Source organism: Sinohyriopsis cumingii, chromosome 12 (genome assembly GCF_028554795.1).
Source record: "Sinohyriopsis cumingii isolate HCF-2022 chromosome 12, ASM2855479v2, whole genome shotgun sequence".
Lineage (NCBI taxonomy): Eukaryota > Metazoa > Mollusca > Bivalvia > Unionida > Unionidae > Sinohyriopsis > Sinohyriopsis cumingii.
Genome location: NC_142972.1, coordinates 128,427,892 through 128,445,043, shown reverse-complemented (window position 1 = coordinate 128,445,043; position 17,152 = coordinate 128,427,892). Strand labels below are relative to the sequence as shown.

Below are 17,152 nucleotides of genomic sequence, written 5' to 3'. Positions count from 1 at the left end.
TAGTCAATATCATTGTGAAAAATTGTATTTGCCTGTGATTAAACTGGTGCAATGAAGGACTTGTCTCTCACAAAATCCAACTATCCCAATGGGTCAGACTGTCCAATTTGTACATCCATGTTGGAGATCATCATCAGATGATATCTATTAGGACCCAGGAGATAAACAGGATTTAAGCAATCTGTTTTTTTTTACATGTATATTATCTACATACTTTCAATATAAGTATTGTTAAATACAACTGTTATGAAATAGCAAACATTTTCAAGCGAAAACATCAATAAATCTTTGCAGATCTTTTTCACCATATTTTAGATTCCTTCAAATGCTGGTATACCATGACAGACCGAAGTGAACTCTACCACATGGAAGATAAATTGTAAAATCCGAGTTTAATACAATTTAATTATGATACTGACATCTTCAGAGTCTGCATAATGTGCAATTCTGGCATTCATACTAATTTCTAAAAAGAAAAATGGACAGAAACTTCATCCAACAGAGCAATGTATTTGCAAGTGATAACCTTAATTCTTCATTAACTCCCCCCCCCCCATACTGTATACCGAAATCTCCTTCTTGTTTTGTCAAATGGAGGACAAGAATGACTGCACGTGCATTATAATGAATAACATCAAAGTAGAAAACATGTATTTTAGTACAACCTGCCTACATCTTTGGAAATTCCTGCTAGCAAAAGAAAATGTCAACCTGGGGAGGTTTTATAATATACAGCCAACAGTCCAATGCAGAGAGGTTATTAACATTGCAACCAGGAAAATGCAAAATCATTATTCCTTGTGTCATTTATTTTCCTGCTTGATTTAATAACTTTCAAAAATATTCTACATCAATTAAACTTAAATTTTTTATGTATGTTATTGGATAAAATGTTACAGGCACTGATTTAAAAAGCACAGGCAATTTTTATGTTTTCAAATAAATTTAAACATAAAAGGCATAAAATAATCTTAGTAATTATTCTAGAGCATATTTTTAAAGCATCTAAATGGAGAAGAAAAAAAAATAGCCCCAAAATGACAAAGATATGAATTAATTAGGTATAAATAAAAAAAAGAATAATTTCTAAATATGTCAATGAATAATAAAGATTCCAAAATCAAAAATACAAATATCAAATGTTGAAAGAGTCAATGAAATGAAAAGAACTAAAAGAGCATGAAAAAGGAAACAACTGTAAAAAAGTAAATTAAAAGAAATAATATGTGATTCATTTATGAAAGAATAAACAATTAAAATTTCATTGTTTTTCAAGATACACTTTATTTTCCAGTAAATCTGTAAATTGTAAATTTCACACATCAATGAATGACCTTTTATAATGTGGCATTTTAACTCATTATACAAACAAATTTGGGATGAACGAATATTTCATCCTGCCACTGTAGAAGGTACAAATCAACCTACATGAATAATAATAATAATAATACATGTAATAATAATAATAATAATAATGAGGACTTTGTATAGCACCTAATCTTTAGAAGCTCTAAGCGCTTTACAAACTTAGACAACAACTATAACATATAAAAAAACACATATAAAGATATTATTACAACAACAAAAAACTCCATGAAATTAAAAAACACAAAAACATGCTGAAAAAGTTTCAGGTAGGGAACATTGTTAGGTCTTTGAGTTTGTTCTTGCAGTCGAAATAAGTGGATTTTAAGAGCACTACTAAAGAAACTTCCAGTGCAGAAAAAGGAAATCTATGACAATACATAATTTGGCATGTGTGCAAAAATCTCTTAGTTACAAGACTCAACCATGGCTACCAACACAAAATGATGATCAATGCAAAATCATTGATTGCTATTTTGCAGTGGAAAATAATGTATTTTCTCTAACAAATGTTTTGGTTAAGCTTTTTAATATCAAAGTCCAAGACATTTAATTACAAAAAAAGTACTTTTCAAGGAGGCTTCCAGGATTTTTCAATGAATTCAAATTCCAGTTGGATTCCTCCTTCAAATTCAGGAGTGTGCATGAACCCTGTTGTTTATAACTTAGGCAATGTTGAACTTTGGCACTTGTTACGGGAATAAAATGCACAAGGTGTGAATTTGCATCTACTGAGTACAAAGTAAAGTTTTACTTGCCCCAGCCAATATTTACCCAATCAGGATGACAGGACAGGTGGTTTTCCTTAGCCATGATATTTTCTGTTTGGAAAATAATTAAACGGATCAAAACGGGTATTCTCAAATAATTCTCAATAATCAGTTCTTCAAAATTGTTAAATACATGTCGCCTATGTCAAGGTGAAAGCTGGACGACATGAAAGCAGAAGCAGACATGTGAGTGGACGCAATGCTGCCCATATGAAAACAATGAATGAATTCACTGTCACTGGAACATTTCAGTGTAGGACTGGGTTTAACTTGTTTTCTTACTGGATTTGATACTAAAATCTGCATCGCCAGTTGAACTTTAAGTGGAAAGTTAATCAGTTATAAAAAAACGATATGATACATTATAGCATGATAAAAATTAAGTTCTGTTCTTCGCTGTATTATTATTCAATTCAAGATCTTTTACCTAAACATCACACTCTTTTAAAAATGATCCATTTCCAAACTCCATACCAACATATCCAATTATCTATTTGTATACATGTACATCTGTTATTTTTGCTCTTCTGGCTATATCTGCATTCCAATCTTTCCTTTCTTAACACATTAACCCCTGGTGATGAGTTTACGTGGCAGAATGTAGTAGCCTACTGCCGAGCTCTGTAGCGTCAAGGTCATGTAAGATACACTAAAGTGGGTGGTATTATAGAAAGGTAGACAGATGTAGCTCTACAATGATACCAAATAATCTGAAGTTCTAGTTGCACTACAAAACACAGAGGGAAAAACCTCATTTTTTGGACCCAATTGTTTTCAACCCAAAATTCGCCCATGGTCAGAATCCAATTTTGTGTCCAGATTTTAGATCTTTTGGTCTCAGATTTAAGGCAGACAACAGGCATTCGGAATAAGCAACAAACAAAAGAACTCTAGCTTTTACCCTTCTGCTCATGCGCAAGCCAAATAGCCAATGAAAAACGAAGTTTCTAACACAACTAGACACATTAGGTTATTGGAAAATCAAACGGAAGTTGATCTATTAGGATGTATTCAGAAACAGCTTTCAAAATGTGTTTCCTACTCGAATTTCAGGCTAAAACGACAAAAACCTCCAGGGGTTAATGTGTTGACTCATCCACCTAACTATCTACATGTAATATTTACATACATCTTTTTGATAACTTTAATTATCAAGATACTGTTATAAGGTATGAAGAAAACTAAGATGAAAGTTCTACATTTGAATAGAATCTGATTTCCCTAAGACATCCAACATTTCATTTTACAATATTTTATTTTACTTTATGTGATATTTTGGTGCAAACTCAAATCCTACAAGAGCAAGTTTAATTTACCATTCATCCTGCCTTTATAAGGTTTTATATAATTTTGTAAAACCAAGAGGTTTGTGGCATACTCAATGCACTAATCATGATTAATTAAAATCACTAACTCCTGATAAAATAGTGGAATATGAATTTTATTATAGCATATTTGTGTACTTAAATAATGCACTGCATTAAAAATGAAATTTGTTGTGGACTACCTATAAAAAACACACACACATATATATATATATATATATATATATATATATATATATATATATACTAATACTATTATGTTGAAAATTCAATACTCTGTGTACCTGTGTACAATCATACAAAAATGAATTTCATCTTTTACAGATAATACAATTGTGGTTTTCACATACACATCTCTAAGACTTGTTTTCCTTCTTAAACAAAAAAACACTGATGGTATTTTATTACATAATAGTGGTTCACCATAAAGGGGACCCTAAAACAAATAAACAGATTTAGGATAACTGATATAAAGGAAAGTTCCATTCTTCAATGAGTCCCATTATCCTGAAACAGCCACTGTCCATCTGAATTCAACAAAGTAAAATACCACAGTGATTAAGAGTAGCAGCACTTCCAATTACAGACTCTCTGCTGAAACCAGTCCTTGGAACAATATATCATCTGATGAACAAAAATGTAATCATTGTGATAAAATGACATCGGGGATGATTATCATTATTTATTTGTCCCAAATTTCATAAAGAAAGGGGTATGTTTCTAAAACCATTTTATAACCACAAACCATCTTTTGGAAAGTTGCAAACCTTATTTGCCCTTTTAATTGCAAAGTTCTCCAAAATCTTGCCAATTATTTTACTTAAATAATGAAAACAATATCACATCTCTGTGCTATCTGTGGAAGTGTACATTTTCTATACTTTCACAATGATATTATACTTTTTCTCTCTTTGGGCGGGACATCATGCTTCATGTTTGTCATGATGCCCCAGTGCTAGACATCACTATAAACTGCCACTGCAGACCCAGTAGCAATATGACTGAAAAATTGTTCAAGCTACATTCAAAATTCATATCACAAACTCATAACTTTGTACACCATATGAGCTCGTTGCAAAGAAAATTAGGAGTCTAACCTGTAACAATATAACACTGTTACAGGTGAATGCTGGCTGATAAGGACCATGTGAACTATTATAAGAAAAGCGTGTAACACACCCATTATTTAGTTTAGTAGTTATTACTGTTTTTGCAGACATACTAAGAGAATATGAAAAACGTTGATTTTCGGCTTTTAAATTTACGTAAGACAGTTGTCAGCAAATTTCTAACCGAAATCATAACAAACTCCATATTAACTATAGCATTTAGTTTTTTTTCCTCAACCAAAATAAAGAATATATATATATATATATATATATATATATATATATATATATATCCAGACCTGTATGTGTGGACACAAATAATGTAAACTCAAATCAATATGTATGAGTAAATGTTGCTGCATGGACACTGTTTTAGCGATTCTTGTCCCCAACAATCTGCATACAATTTAATGATCGATTCCTTAAATGCAATTTAATGATTGATTCCTTAAATGCATATTTGAACTGCTCAAAGTACCAAGGAAATAATGAGAAAAATCGTGTCTTAAACAAATGTAATTGTCACATTTAAATCTCAGACGAAACTTATTGATATTTCACATGGTCCGAATCAGCCAAAAAATCTGGCCCAAATCAGCCAGAACTCTGGTCCGAATCAGCCTGTAATTTGGACCGAATAAGCCTGGTCCGAATCAGCTTGTTACCTTACAGGTTTGAATCCTAATTTTCTTTGTAACGAACCCCTGTGTACCCTACCAAAACAATTTATGTACCCAAATGATCTCACATTACGTACGAACGTTTTTTCTTGATATGTTAGTGACGTCGACTTACAATTAAAGCTTTGTTATATTTTGTTCATAAATAAAATATCCCACTTACAACTCCATTAGGTTCAACAATAATGCCTCCAAATTGCCAAATGGCCAGTTCTCACGGTAACCATATAGCAGATGTCTATCAATAACCTTGACTGAATGCCTTGCATCACGAACGTTGACAACCGATGGTATAATTATTTTATGTTTTCGTGCCACAAAGTTCAATAGGTATCTTATCTAACTCATACACGATGTGGGCAAGTGTCAATTTCTTTTACCTGGTTAGATTAAAAATACGCTTCAACCATTTTCATCATAGTTACGTTATAATGGACGTACTTGATTTAGCGTTCGCTACAAAAACATGCAGGAAACGGCGATCAGCCTTGCTTAATTAAATCAAATAATCCACTGAATACAACAAGTATGTCAAAAAATGTATGTCAGTAAGTCACATAAAAAACTGAATATAAATATTTTTTTATTAAACGTAAAAGCTATTTATCAAATTTATTGGTATCAGCCTCCAGCTAGGGGTCGGTCATTGTATTGCAATGTCATGTTTTGTAAGCGTCTATCGACTATGATCAATCAGGGTCTCGCTAAACACCCCAAGACTCTCCAAGAACACATAAAAACTTTATAAAATACCTAATTTAAATTTCAACAACAACACAAACAAACAAAGAAACAAAAAGTGTGCATATTCAGCGATTATTTATGTAACGGGAAAAGTAGCGAGGTCAAAGAGTTGCCAAGGGAAATAACTCCCATTTAAACCAAGAGTGTTCGGGTGCAGTAACGTAAATATTTATCAACATTTATAAATAATTAGTAATACCACATGGGAGCAAGACAGTTCAACCACAAGAAAATTTCCAAGACATTTCGGCCCCAATAATCAATATATATGCATTACTGTTTGATAGTGTTGATAATGGCCTGATTTACAAAAGGTTAATTTTATATTTCTTTATGGAAACATTGGAAAGTTATTTTGGTAAAAATAAATGTAAATGTGATAGCTCATATCATTTTTCTGATTTCACCTAGAAACTTGCTATATTAAAAAAATTTAAAACGATGAAAATCCACCTTTTATATTACTATGCTTGCGAAAACATTAATAACTTATAAAATAAACCAGTTATTTGTGTTTCATCGTTTGTATTTCTTTTAATCAGTCTGTAATTTGGGTCATATTTTTGGCTGTCCTCTTGATTCGCTATTGAGACAGAGTAATTCATACACTGACAAATAATGTAACATGTAGAACACCACTGATTGTATTTATTTCAGAAAATACGTCTTAGGATAAGGAATAAATTTTATTTTCAATATACAGCATAAGAAGAGTAACAGGGTTGAATATATACACACACATATATATATATATATATATATATATATATATATATATATATATATATATATATATATATATATATATATATTAGGTGGTAATCCATCATCTGGTTACATATCATCCCATCCACCAGATGTTTAAGCACGAATGACTAATTTCTCAGATAATCAAGATTATAAAGTCATCTACTCGACACAATTAGCATTTTCCGGAAATAATACTGCTTAATGGAATTTTCCAACATTCTGGGTTCTCATCAAGATAAAATCTGTTTATAAAATTATAATGCAAATTAAAGTGTAAGCAAAACGGTCATTTTTTGTCTTTAAAACATGAATATTAGATTATACGACTGAATATTTATCCAATATTAATGCTTGATTAATGGGAAGAGCACATAATGTGTACTTATTATACATTACTGTCTTTAACTGATCTGACATCATTAGATAAACTTTCAATGGAACATATGGGATGATTTAAGTGTATTTGAATTAAACGGCTTGGTGGTTTGTGAGTTACTGTTGATAATTAATTGTCTATGTGACTGTACCAATCATTAAATGACCTATATATTCAGACAGTTTAGATAAATTACATCTGATATGTCAAGCATGACACTGATGTAAAATCAAGGGAATTACAGAGTAATTTTCCTTCCTGGCTACTTAAAATCATAAGAAATCACTCCCTTGGAGTTTGTAACACTCTTTAGTTGTGTATTCTAAACATCTGTCAAACATTTTGATGCATGATTTAAAATGAAAATATAAACCATTTATAACAAAATAAATGAGAGAAGTATGGTGCATTGCCATTAATTGAGGAAATTGTTTAATAATATTATAAAATTAAAGAGATTTGATGCATAAGAGTTAATTTCCATAGGTTATTGGAAATAGGACCATCAACCAACACTATTAATCATTGATAGTAACAATGTCCTTATGTGTGTTTACTTTTTTTTTGCTTCTTGGTATGTTTTTGAGAGCCTTGGTGCAAATATATATAATATTGGGGTGTTCATGGAGAGTCTTGGAGTGTCTTGGGGTGTTTAAAGAGACTGATCAATCGTAGACTTTGAAATTTGAATGTATAAGAGGCATAGTAACTTACCTGATAAATATTGTTACCTGCTGGGGCTTACACGATGACAAGACATTCAAATTTAACCAAATAGAGCACATATTCAGGAGCATAATGTATGAATGTATTGTTTTTAGAAGCAATAATTGATAGGCAGAGTTCAAATCCTAGCTTTGACCTCGAGTTTCAACTTTAACTGGTTCAGGCCACTAAAATAGTGGAGAACTCACCTTGGGATAACTCGCCCCATGGAGAACTTGCCCTTTTGTAGAAATCATCCCAGGTGTCAGGAGGTCTCTTCAAAGATCATAGATACTAATTTAAGGTGTTGCCCCATGATTGTTACCCCTTTATATGATCGCCTCTTGAATTATTCAGTTACCTAGTAACTGAGATTGTACTTCATGGTGATTAACATTTATAATCATTGTTCTGCAAAAACAATAGTGAATCGAGTCATTGATATTAAAGTCTAAAACTATTGCGATGGTGGGTGGAAATTTAATGTGTAATTTCCTTGAAGTATTTCTTTAATACATGATCTGTTTCATTTAGGACATAATCACGCTTAAATTCAGATAGCCCACCACCTGTTCTTTTTCTATAGCAAGTGTTTACTTAGGCCCTGTGTATGTTGGACCATTATTGCCAGTAATTGCAGAATCGCTTTTTGATGTTGATTCTGTCTGTAGTACAAGTCACACGGGTCATGTAGGCATTCAACACCGACTCTTTCAGTAATGGTTGTCATTGTTTATAATTTGGTTCTACATTCCTTTAAGTGGCAAGCATTCACTTCATTTGGATTCGTATACATACATATTCCTTTGGAAGGCCATTATTTAGATGCCCCGAGAGGTGCTAACGGCAAAATTGATATTAAATTACGTAGACATTTTAATGAAAGGTACCTAAAGGTGTGATCCGGTACAATCCGGATTGAATGTCATGCACTGTGATCTCACAGTGAAAGCTGCACATATTGATAAACAAATTCATACTACCCTGGATTGTGACGATTCCACTGGACACGCTCTTACTTTGACCCAAATTTAGTACATGGCCACCATTGTAAAAGTCCATAGTGATAGATAATTTTTGTCTGGAAGTTTCTTGGAGACAGTTAAGGTGCAGAGCATTCAATAATCAGGATCAAATAGACTTTGGTTAAATAAAATTAGTGTTAAGTTCTAAAAGAACCATTTGTATTTATTTAAAAATGAGTAAATGCGCATACATGACCCATGTGACTTGTACTATAGTAATGTCACCATTGTGTGGTGTTATACACTGTATCATTATATCAGACTTGTTTGTTTGAAAGTTACCAAAAACAAGATGATATAATAAACTTTGTGGTGTCCTAGATAGTGAAAACTTAAGTGCGGCCTCATTTATTTCATCATATATCTGATTATTTTAAGTTTTCCTAATTTACCTCACAAGCATTGTCTCCATCACAAAAAAAAGAGTGTAATTGTCTGTTTAGCTATTTATTTTAAATGAACCTAGTTGTTTCCTTTGGAATTAATTATTTGCCTCGTATTTTTGGTAATATTGAAATTATATCACCAAATACCCTTTTTAATAGAAACAAACCTGAGTTAGAATAACTTAAATAAGTTGGGATTATCTGAAGGCTTCACTCTGTCTGTTTGTCCACTAACTTCACTGATGTGCATCAGCACCCATACCCCCTCAATCAACTATGTAAGATGCTTTTTGAGGTGTAAAATCCAGCGCTTTAGTGTTTATTTCTACGTGCAATGTTACCTATCTCTTAAGCTCTGCCTGTTCTAGCTGATGCAATTGATACATGAAGCAAATTGGTGATAACTATGCCAGTATTTATTGACAATTTCATCTTCTTTGAGAATTGATATTATTAATGATAACTGATAGATTTCTTTGTGAACACATAAGGTATAAACTTGACAGTGAAAATCAATATACAAGAAAGCTCTCTCTCCAGAGAAGCGCTCTCACTCTATCTCTCTCTCTTCAGTCAACCTGGAGCGAATTCTCCAACCACCCTGGGGCAACTTCTTCAGATACGTTGAGGTGAGTTCACCATAGGGCGATGTTTCCCAAGGTGAGTTCTCCATTTGCCAAATACATGCCACATGGCATAAGATGTGACATTTAGTCCAAGGTAAATAATAATACATGTAATAATAACAATAATGAGGACTTTGTATAGCGCCTAATCTTTAGAAGCTCTAAGCACTTTACAACATTAGACAACACCTATAACATTAAAAAAACACATATATAATGATATTATTACAGAAAACAAACACCATGAAATTAGAAAACATAAAAACATGCTGAAAATATTTAAGTTAGAGAACATTATTAGGTCTTGAATCGTTTTGGATGTCCCTGTATTATTAATATTTGCATTTGTAATATATTTCATTTCTTTCAAACACATATTATCAGCAATAATACACTTATAAGTAATAATGACAAAAATTATCCCCAAAACATATTCATTTTTTATTTTGTTTTCTTTGAAACTTTCAATAAATTAAGATACTTTTAGCTTAGTGAATTTTTTTAAAAGATTTTTTTTAATGTTATAACAAAGATGTTTTCCCCTTAGATTAAAATATTGAAATGAAAGATTTCATTCTGTATAATTTTCAGTTAGATTAATTATTCCTAAACTAGTCACATACCCGCCAATAGGTAGAGAAGCGAAAATATTTTGTTACATTACTGTTTTATGTTTTTTAGTAGTCTGGTTCCCTTAACAATATATTCCCTGCAGTACTCTCTACTATAGTGGAATGCAATGCAATACTAAGCAGGGAACCAGACTAGTTTATGTGTTCAAATTCACAGTCAAACCAGCTTCCTTTTATTTTTTTAAAAAAAGAAAATTTAGTTCGTGAAACAGTTGTTATCTTCTACAATCACTTATTTTATTGTTCTATTAGTAAAATATTGATGACTTGATTTCATTGTAAGTAATAATAGTGAAACTTCTTCTCATCCATTAGGAAATTTCCGAGTGCCGATTTAATAATTACAAATTAATTACAATTAATTACAAACTCTGAAATTAGATTCTCATTAATACAATGTATCTGTGAAATAGAATTTGATGTCATCAGGTATTCATTTGGTTGTCTTGCTATCTTTGGTCACATTTGTGAATGAGCATGCTAATTTAAGGTATTTTAATTAGATTACATTCACTCCAAATCTTGTATCAGTGCTTCATTGATCACTTGAAATGTGTTGACCTGACACTAAATACAGGTCCGCAAGCCCTTAACAGGTTGGATTTGCATACCTTTTAATTTTTTATTTATTCCACCCTCTTTATTTGATACAAATGTGTAATTAACATGGTAATATAAGGTCAGCTTAAAATTCAGTTAAGCAATACAGCAAATTTGATGTCAAACCAACATCAACGTTTAATTAGGTCCTCACAGAAACGCTCATGGACATAGCTGTTATGGTAGATTGACATAGAGACTCGAACCCGCACAGACAGCGGTGAGATGGCAGTGATCCAGAATGGTGAGCGCTTTAGACCACTCGACAACTTGGAGCCCCGTGAATAGTCATAAAATTCATAAATGATGCTTGTTGTATTATACTTGACCTGCCATGGTTCATCCCTCAACAACGGTCCAGTGCAACAGGTTTTTAAGTTTAACATAATCACTCTCCTCTAACATGTAACATCCATAAGTCACACCTATACAACCCGAATTTATTTGGGGCGGAGGTGGTAATATTTGGAGCCATTTATTTGCAATTTAGACTGGTCCGCTACGTATGTAATATAAAAATAGAACAAACATGTGACAAGTAGTTTCATATTCAAGAAACCCATCTGTTTTCTTGGAACTGTTTCTTGTAAAATTCATGCAAAAATTGCCACATTTACACACATGGTGAATTTTTATGTTTTTCTTCAATGTTATAAAATAGCAAAGATTTTTTTTCCTTGTATTTAAATACTTCAGTGAAAATTTTCTTTCTGTATGGTTGTCCGTTTCATTCATTTTTTTTCCTAACATGGTATAAAAAGTGCATGTTATGGTAACCACGTTTTTGTGTTGCATTTGCCATGACAAAAATATCTGACAGGTTTCCTGTTAATAAAAAGGTCCAGTTAACATGTGAACAGTGGCCCTGACTTGAACAGCTAACAATCACTCCAGGGCCACAAACTTTTGGCAATAATGAATTAGTTAAACTGGACATTTCTATTGTGCTTTTTTTTAATTTGAATTTTACGTATTGTAATTTTATTTCTTCTGATATTTTTTAATATATATATATATATATATATATATATATATATATATATATATATATATATATATATATATATATATTAACATACATGCATACATAATTTATTTCAAAAGTAGGACATTTAATCTGCGCAATTCATGCAAATTTTCACTTTTAACCATCTTCTCGTCAACAGTCCATCCAGGAATGAAATCAAAGTATATTAGAGTGTCGTCAACAGTCCATCCAGGAATGAAATCAAAGTATATTAGAGTGTCGTCAACAGTCCATCCAGGAATTAGATCAAAGTATATTAGAGTGTCGTCAACAGTCCATCCAGGAATTAGATCAAAGTATATTAGAGTGTTGTCAACAGTCCATCCAGGAATTAGATCAAAGTATATTAGAGTGTCGTCAACAGTCCATCCAGGAATTAGATCAAAGTATACTAGAGTGTCATACATGTTAGTGATTATATTGTTGGTGAAATCATCTTCTCTTCTAGCCTTCCCCCAAAAAATCGAATGATATCGTTTTATTCTCCTCAAAATCTTATGAGAAATGCTGGTCCATTGATAGCACGAAGCACTTGATTGTGTCACTTAAAAACTGTTCCATTGTTTCAATTTATTTTCAGAATTCACGTGAATAACAGTAAAAAGAACCAAAGTTGATTTTTCTATGTTGGATTTTTTTTCTTCAAATTGTCCCTTTTATTATATATTCAAAAACAATGCGATCACCTGTATCAATACAGGTTTGGGGACTGGTTTATCGATTACAAGAAGAAAATTTGATTTTAAAGAAAATTCAGTTGTTTATGCAGCAGTTATAATTTTTAAGTTTTTTTTTTTTGTCAAAATTTATAAATGTTTTTAAATGATAGATATTTAACCAAAATCGTCCTAAGGAATTTGGATTGTTTGAAAAATTTTGTTTGGGTTTTTATTGGCACAGATAAATTCAGAGTTAAACTATTTTTGTTTCCAGAAAAGATTCTAATATTTAGCATTTTTGTTTTGTTCTACTGTGATAGGAAATGTTTACACCTTACAGCATGCATATATTGCTATAGAATTTCTTTAGAATTAAAGGTTTGAAAGGAAACAAAACTAATTTATGTTCATTATGTTGTTTCCTCATAACAACATAATGCAGGTCAGCAAGGTATAGTTAGAATTTTTATTCTTTACATTAAAATGACTTTACATGCCAATTTATAGGAGTATAGTCAAACTTGTTTCGTGTGATAGATTTTGTGGTTTTGTACATCTGTTTTGACTTACATGTTTTGGAGAGTCTTGAAAGAGAAACATCTTAAGATTTACAAAATGCTTGTTTTATAATCCAAAATTTTCTTTATTTCCATTCAGTAATGGTCATATGTGAACCTTGAAAAAATTAACTTTATCCTGGAAATGACCTGGAAATTTATCTTTAGAAAAGCGTGGGAACTATGTTTGTGGCTACTGCTTTTACAGTTGACCAGTGAAGGTAAAATCTGATATTTAGATCTGATAAATTTTTTCATCACTACTCTAAAAATATAATAAAAAATAAGCTATTATTTTTTTTAAATGTAGCCTGGGTAACATTTATGTACTTTTCCTTTTGCAGTAACATTATATCTGTTGAAACTGTTCTTTCTTTGTAGGTATTCTGCTGTCCTGGGTGTCCTGTGAAATTCACTAAGTACGACTTTATTTTGAACCATTACTTGTCCAGACATGTTCCTCAGAAAGAAAATGGAGATCATGTGTATGTTTCTTGAAGCATTTATGCCAAAATCTGAAATAACTGTTCAAACTTAGCCAATTAATTTGCTTCTCCTTGGCAATATAAATGCATTAAAATTTATTGTATTATATATTTGGTGTTTTCTGTGATACAAAGTATTATTGGTTGCATTTTTATGTCAAGGCACACAAGTATTGTTTTCTCTTAAAGTACTAATCAGCTCTTTGTTTCCTCCATGTATACTTTTTTTAATAGAATGTGAATTATTAATTTTGAAACTATATATATATGTTTGTGTTTACATAAAATTGTGAACTAAATAATTATTTTGGGTCCTTGGATTATGGCTGTCATCGCCAGTTTTGAATGAGGAAAACTTTTACTACTTAATAAGTTTCCTTTTTTACTGAAAACCTTACTTAGCTAATTCAATCGTACATTTTAAAAATTAATTTATAAGACCTGTCCTGTCTCCCATGTCCGATTCTTTACTGCATGAAACCTCATTACATCCTCCAGATAGTAGCAACACAATTGTAAAAGAAAATTTGATTTGTCAGACGTTAGCATTGCAAAAACTGTTTGCAACCAATTTAGAACAATTCCAGAAAACCATTTGCATTGAACATGACAGTATCACTCACTTTATAGAGTGACATTTCTAGGATTCAAAGAACAAGCAGCTTCAACTGTTTGAGGAGGCTGCTATCAATATATCCACTTTTCCAGATTGTGCTGAAGGAGTTTTCATATTTACCTTTCTTAAAATTACAGTGGACAGCAGTGAAATACCTATTTATTATATATGAAATGATAACTGATAGTTGAATAAAATACACTGAAATGTACTTATTATAAATTTCTTGTTCTGTGGAATTTCAGTTAATCCAACTATAACAAAATGACAGTTTTTAAACTTTGATAATCATGTTTAGAGTGTACATTAAAATACCTTCATCATCCTATATTTGAAATTGTATTTGTACACATATTAGGATCCCTTGTAAAAGTTACGATGTTAACCAAAATGTTCTGGATTTAGATAAGATTTATTTGTAATTGTGGTAATATCTTCCTTATGTGTTTAGTAAATAAGTTTTCGCGTTTTTAACACTTTAGCCATATTTAAAAGTGGAATACTTTTAATGATAAGAGCATCACATGTCTTTGTTTGCCCATTTGATAGTTTTATTAATATTTTTTATATATTTATTTTCTTTATTATTATTCCCCATACACAAGTAGCAGTGGGTCTGGGATCCATCCCACTGACTACTTCACAGTTCATTGTAAGTGAACATTACCAAACAGGAAATAGTGGTTAACACTAGTACATAGTATTATATTATACTGTAATTCTAAATTCAATACAGAATTTATTACTGGCTGAGAGAGAGAGAGAGATAACAGGGACAAGAAATTTTGTTAAGATTAAGTTGGCCAGTGAATTAAAAAGTTTACTTGTCTGTATACTAGACCCACTTGTCCTTATTTTCATAGTTAGAACAAATAGTGGAAGACAGGACTGTTAAAATGTTTACTTGTCTGTATACTAGACTCACTTGTCCTTATTTTCATAGTTAGAACAAATAATGGAAGACAGGACTGTTAAAATGTTTATTTGTCTGCATACTAGACCCACTTGTCCTTATTTTCATAGAACAAATAGTGGAAGACAGGACTGTTAAAATGTTTACTTGTCTGTATACTAGACTCACTTGTCCTTATTTTCATAGTTAGAACAAATAGTGGAAGACAGGACTGTTAAAATGTTTACTTGTCTGTATACTAGACCCACTTGTCCTTATTTTCATAGTTAGAACAAATAGTGGAAGACAGGACTGTTAAAATGTTTCCTTGTCTGTATACTAGACCCACTTGTCCTTATTTTCATAGTTAGAACAAATAGTGGAAGACAGGACTGTTAAAATGTTTCCTTGTCTGTATACTAGACTCACTTGTCCTTATTTTCATAGTTAGAACAAATAGTGGAAGACAGGACTGTTAAAATGTTTACTTGTCTGTATACTAAACCCACTTGTCCTTATTTTCATAGAACAAATAGTGGAAGACAGGACTGTTAAAATGTTTACTTGTCTATATGCTAGACTCACTTGTCCTTATTTTCATAGTTAGGACAAATAGTGGAAGACAGGACTGTTAAAATGTTTACTTGTCTATATGCTAGACTCACTTGTCCTTATTTTCATAGTTAGAACAAATAGTGGAAGACAGGACTGTTAAAATGTTTACTTGTCTATATACTAGATCCACTTGTCCTTATTTTCATAGAACAAATAGTGGAAGATAGGACTGTTAAAATGTTTACTTGTCTGTATACTAGACCCACTTGTCCTTATTTTCATAGTTAAAACAAATAGTGGAAGACAGGACTGTTAAAATGTTTACTTGTCTGTATACTAGACCCACTTGTCCTTATTTTCATAGTTAAAACAAATAGTGGAAGACAGGACTGTTAAAATGTTTACTTGTCTGTATACTAGACCCACTTGTCCTTATTTTCATAGTTAAAACAAATAGTGGAAGACAGGACTGTTAAAATGTTTACTTGTCTGTATACTAGACTCACTTGTCCTTATTTTCATAGTTAGAACAAATAGTGGAAGACAGGACTGTTAAAATGTTTACTTGTCTGTATACTAGACCCACTTGTCCTTATTTTCATAGTTAAAACAAATAGTGGAAGACAGGACTGTAAAAATGTTTACTTGTCTGTATACTAGACCCACTTGTCCTTATTTTCATAGTTAAAACAAATAGTGGAAGACAGGACTGTTAAAATGTTTACTGGTCTGTATACTAGACCCACTTGTCCTTATTTTCATAGTTAGAACAAATAGTGGAAGACAGGACTGTTAAAATGTTTACTTGTCTGTATACTAGGCTCACTTGTCCTTATTTTCATAGAACAAATAGTGGAAGACAGGACTGTTAAAATGTTTACTTGTCTGTATACTAGACTCACTTGTCCTTATTTTCATCGTTAGAACAAATAGTGGAAGACAGGACTGTTAAAATGTTTACTTGTCTGTATACTAGACTCACTTGTCCTTATTTTCATAGTTAAAACAAATAGTGGAAGACAGGACTGTTAAAATGTTTACTTGTCTATATACTAGATCCACTTGTCCTTATTTTCATAGAACAAATAGTGGACGACAGGACTGTTAAAATGTTTACTTGTCTATATGCTAGACTCACTTGTCCTTATTTTCATAGTTAGAACAAATAGTGGAAGACAGGACTGTTAAAATGTTTACTTGTCTGTATACTAGACTCACTTGTCCTTATTTTCATAGAACAAATAGTGGAAGATAGGACTGTTAAAATG

General features: G+C 31.6%; 1 protein-coding gene and 1 long non-coding RNA gene across 4 annotated transcripts in view; one reads left to right on the top strand and one right to left on the bottom strand.

Moving 5' to 3' along the window:
* Window positions 1-5,752, bottom strand: part of LOC149787440 (eukaryotic translation initiation factor 2-alpha kinase 1-like) — a 49,424-nt gene extending 43,672 nt beyond the window's left edge. Inside the window, exon 1 of one of the 2 annotated variants that reach the window (XM_089978055.1) lies at window positions 5,630-5,752. The gene's annotated coding sequence lies outside the window, so the exon portion shown is untranslated. Of the gene's footprint in view, window positions 1-5,412 lie in introns of both variants that reach the window. The other variant, XM_089978056.1, reaches the window with a different exon arrangement.
* Window positions 5,753-5,957: 205 nt separating this feature from the next.
* LOC149787439 (uncharacterized) lies at window positions 5,958-15,301 on the top strand. Of its 2 annotated transcripts, none has more exons than XR_016425169.1 (4): window positions 5,958-6,144; window positions 9,809-9,864; window positions 12,260-12,527; window positions 13,718-15,301. It is a non-coding gene; the product is annotated as an uncharacterized LOC149787439 (long non-coding RNA). The 2 variants fall into 2 exon arrangements; XR_016425170.1 differs by lacking the exon at window positions 5,958-6,144 and adding an exon at window positions 6,830-7,919.
* The last annotated feature ends 1,851 nt before the right edge of the window (window positions 15,302-17,152 follow it).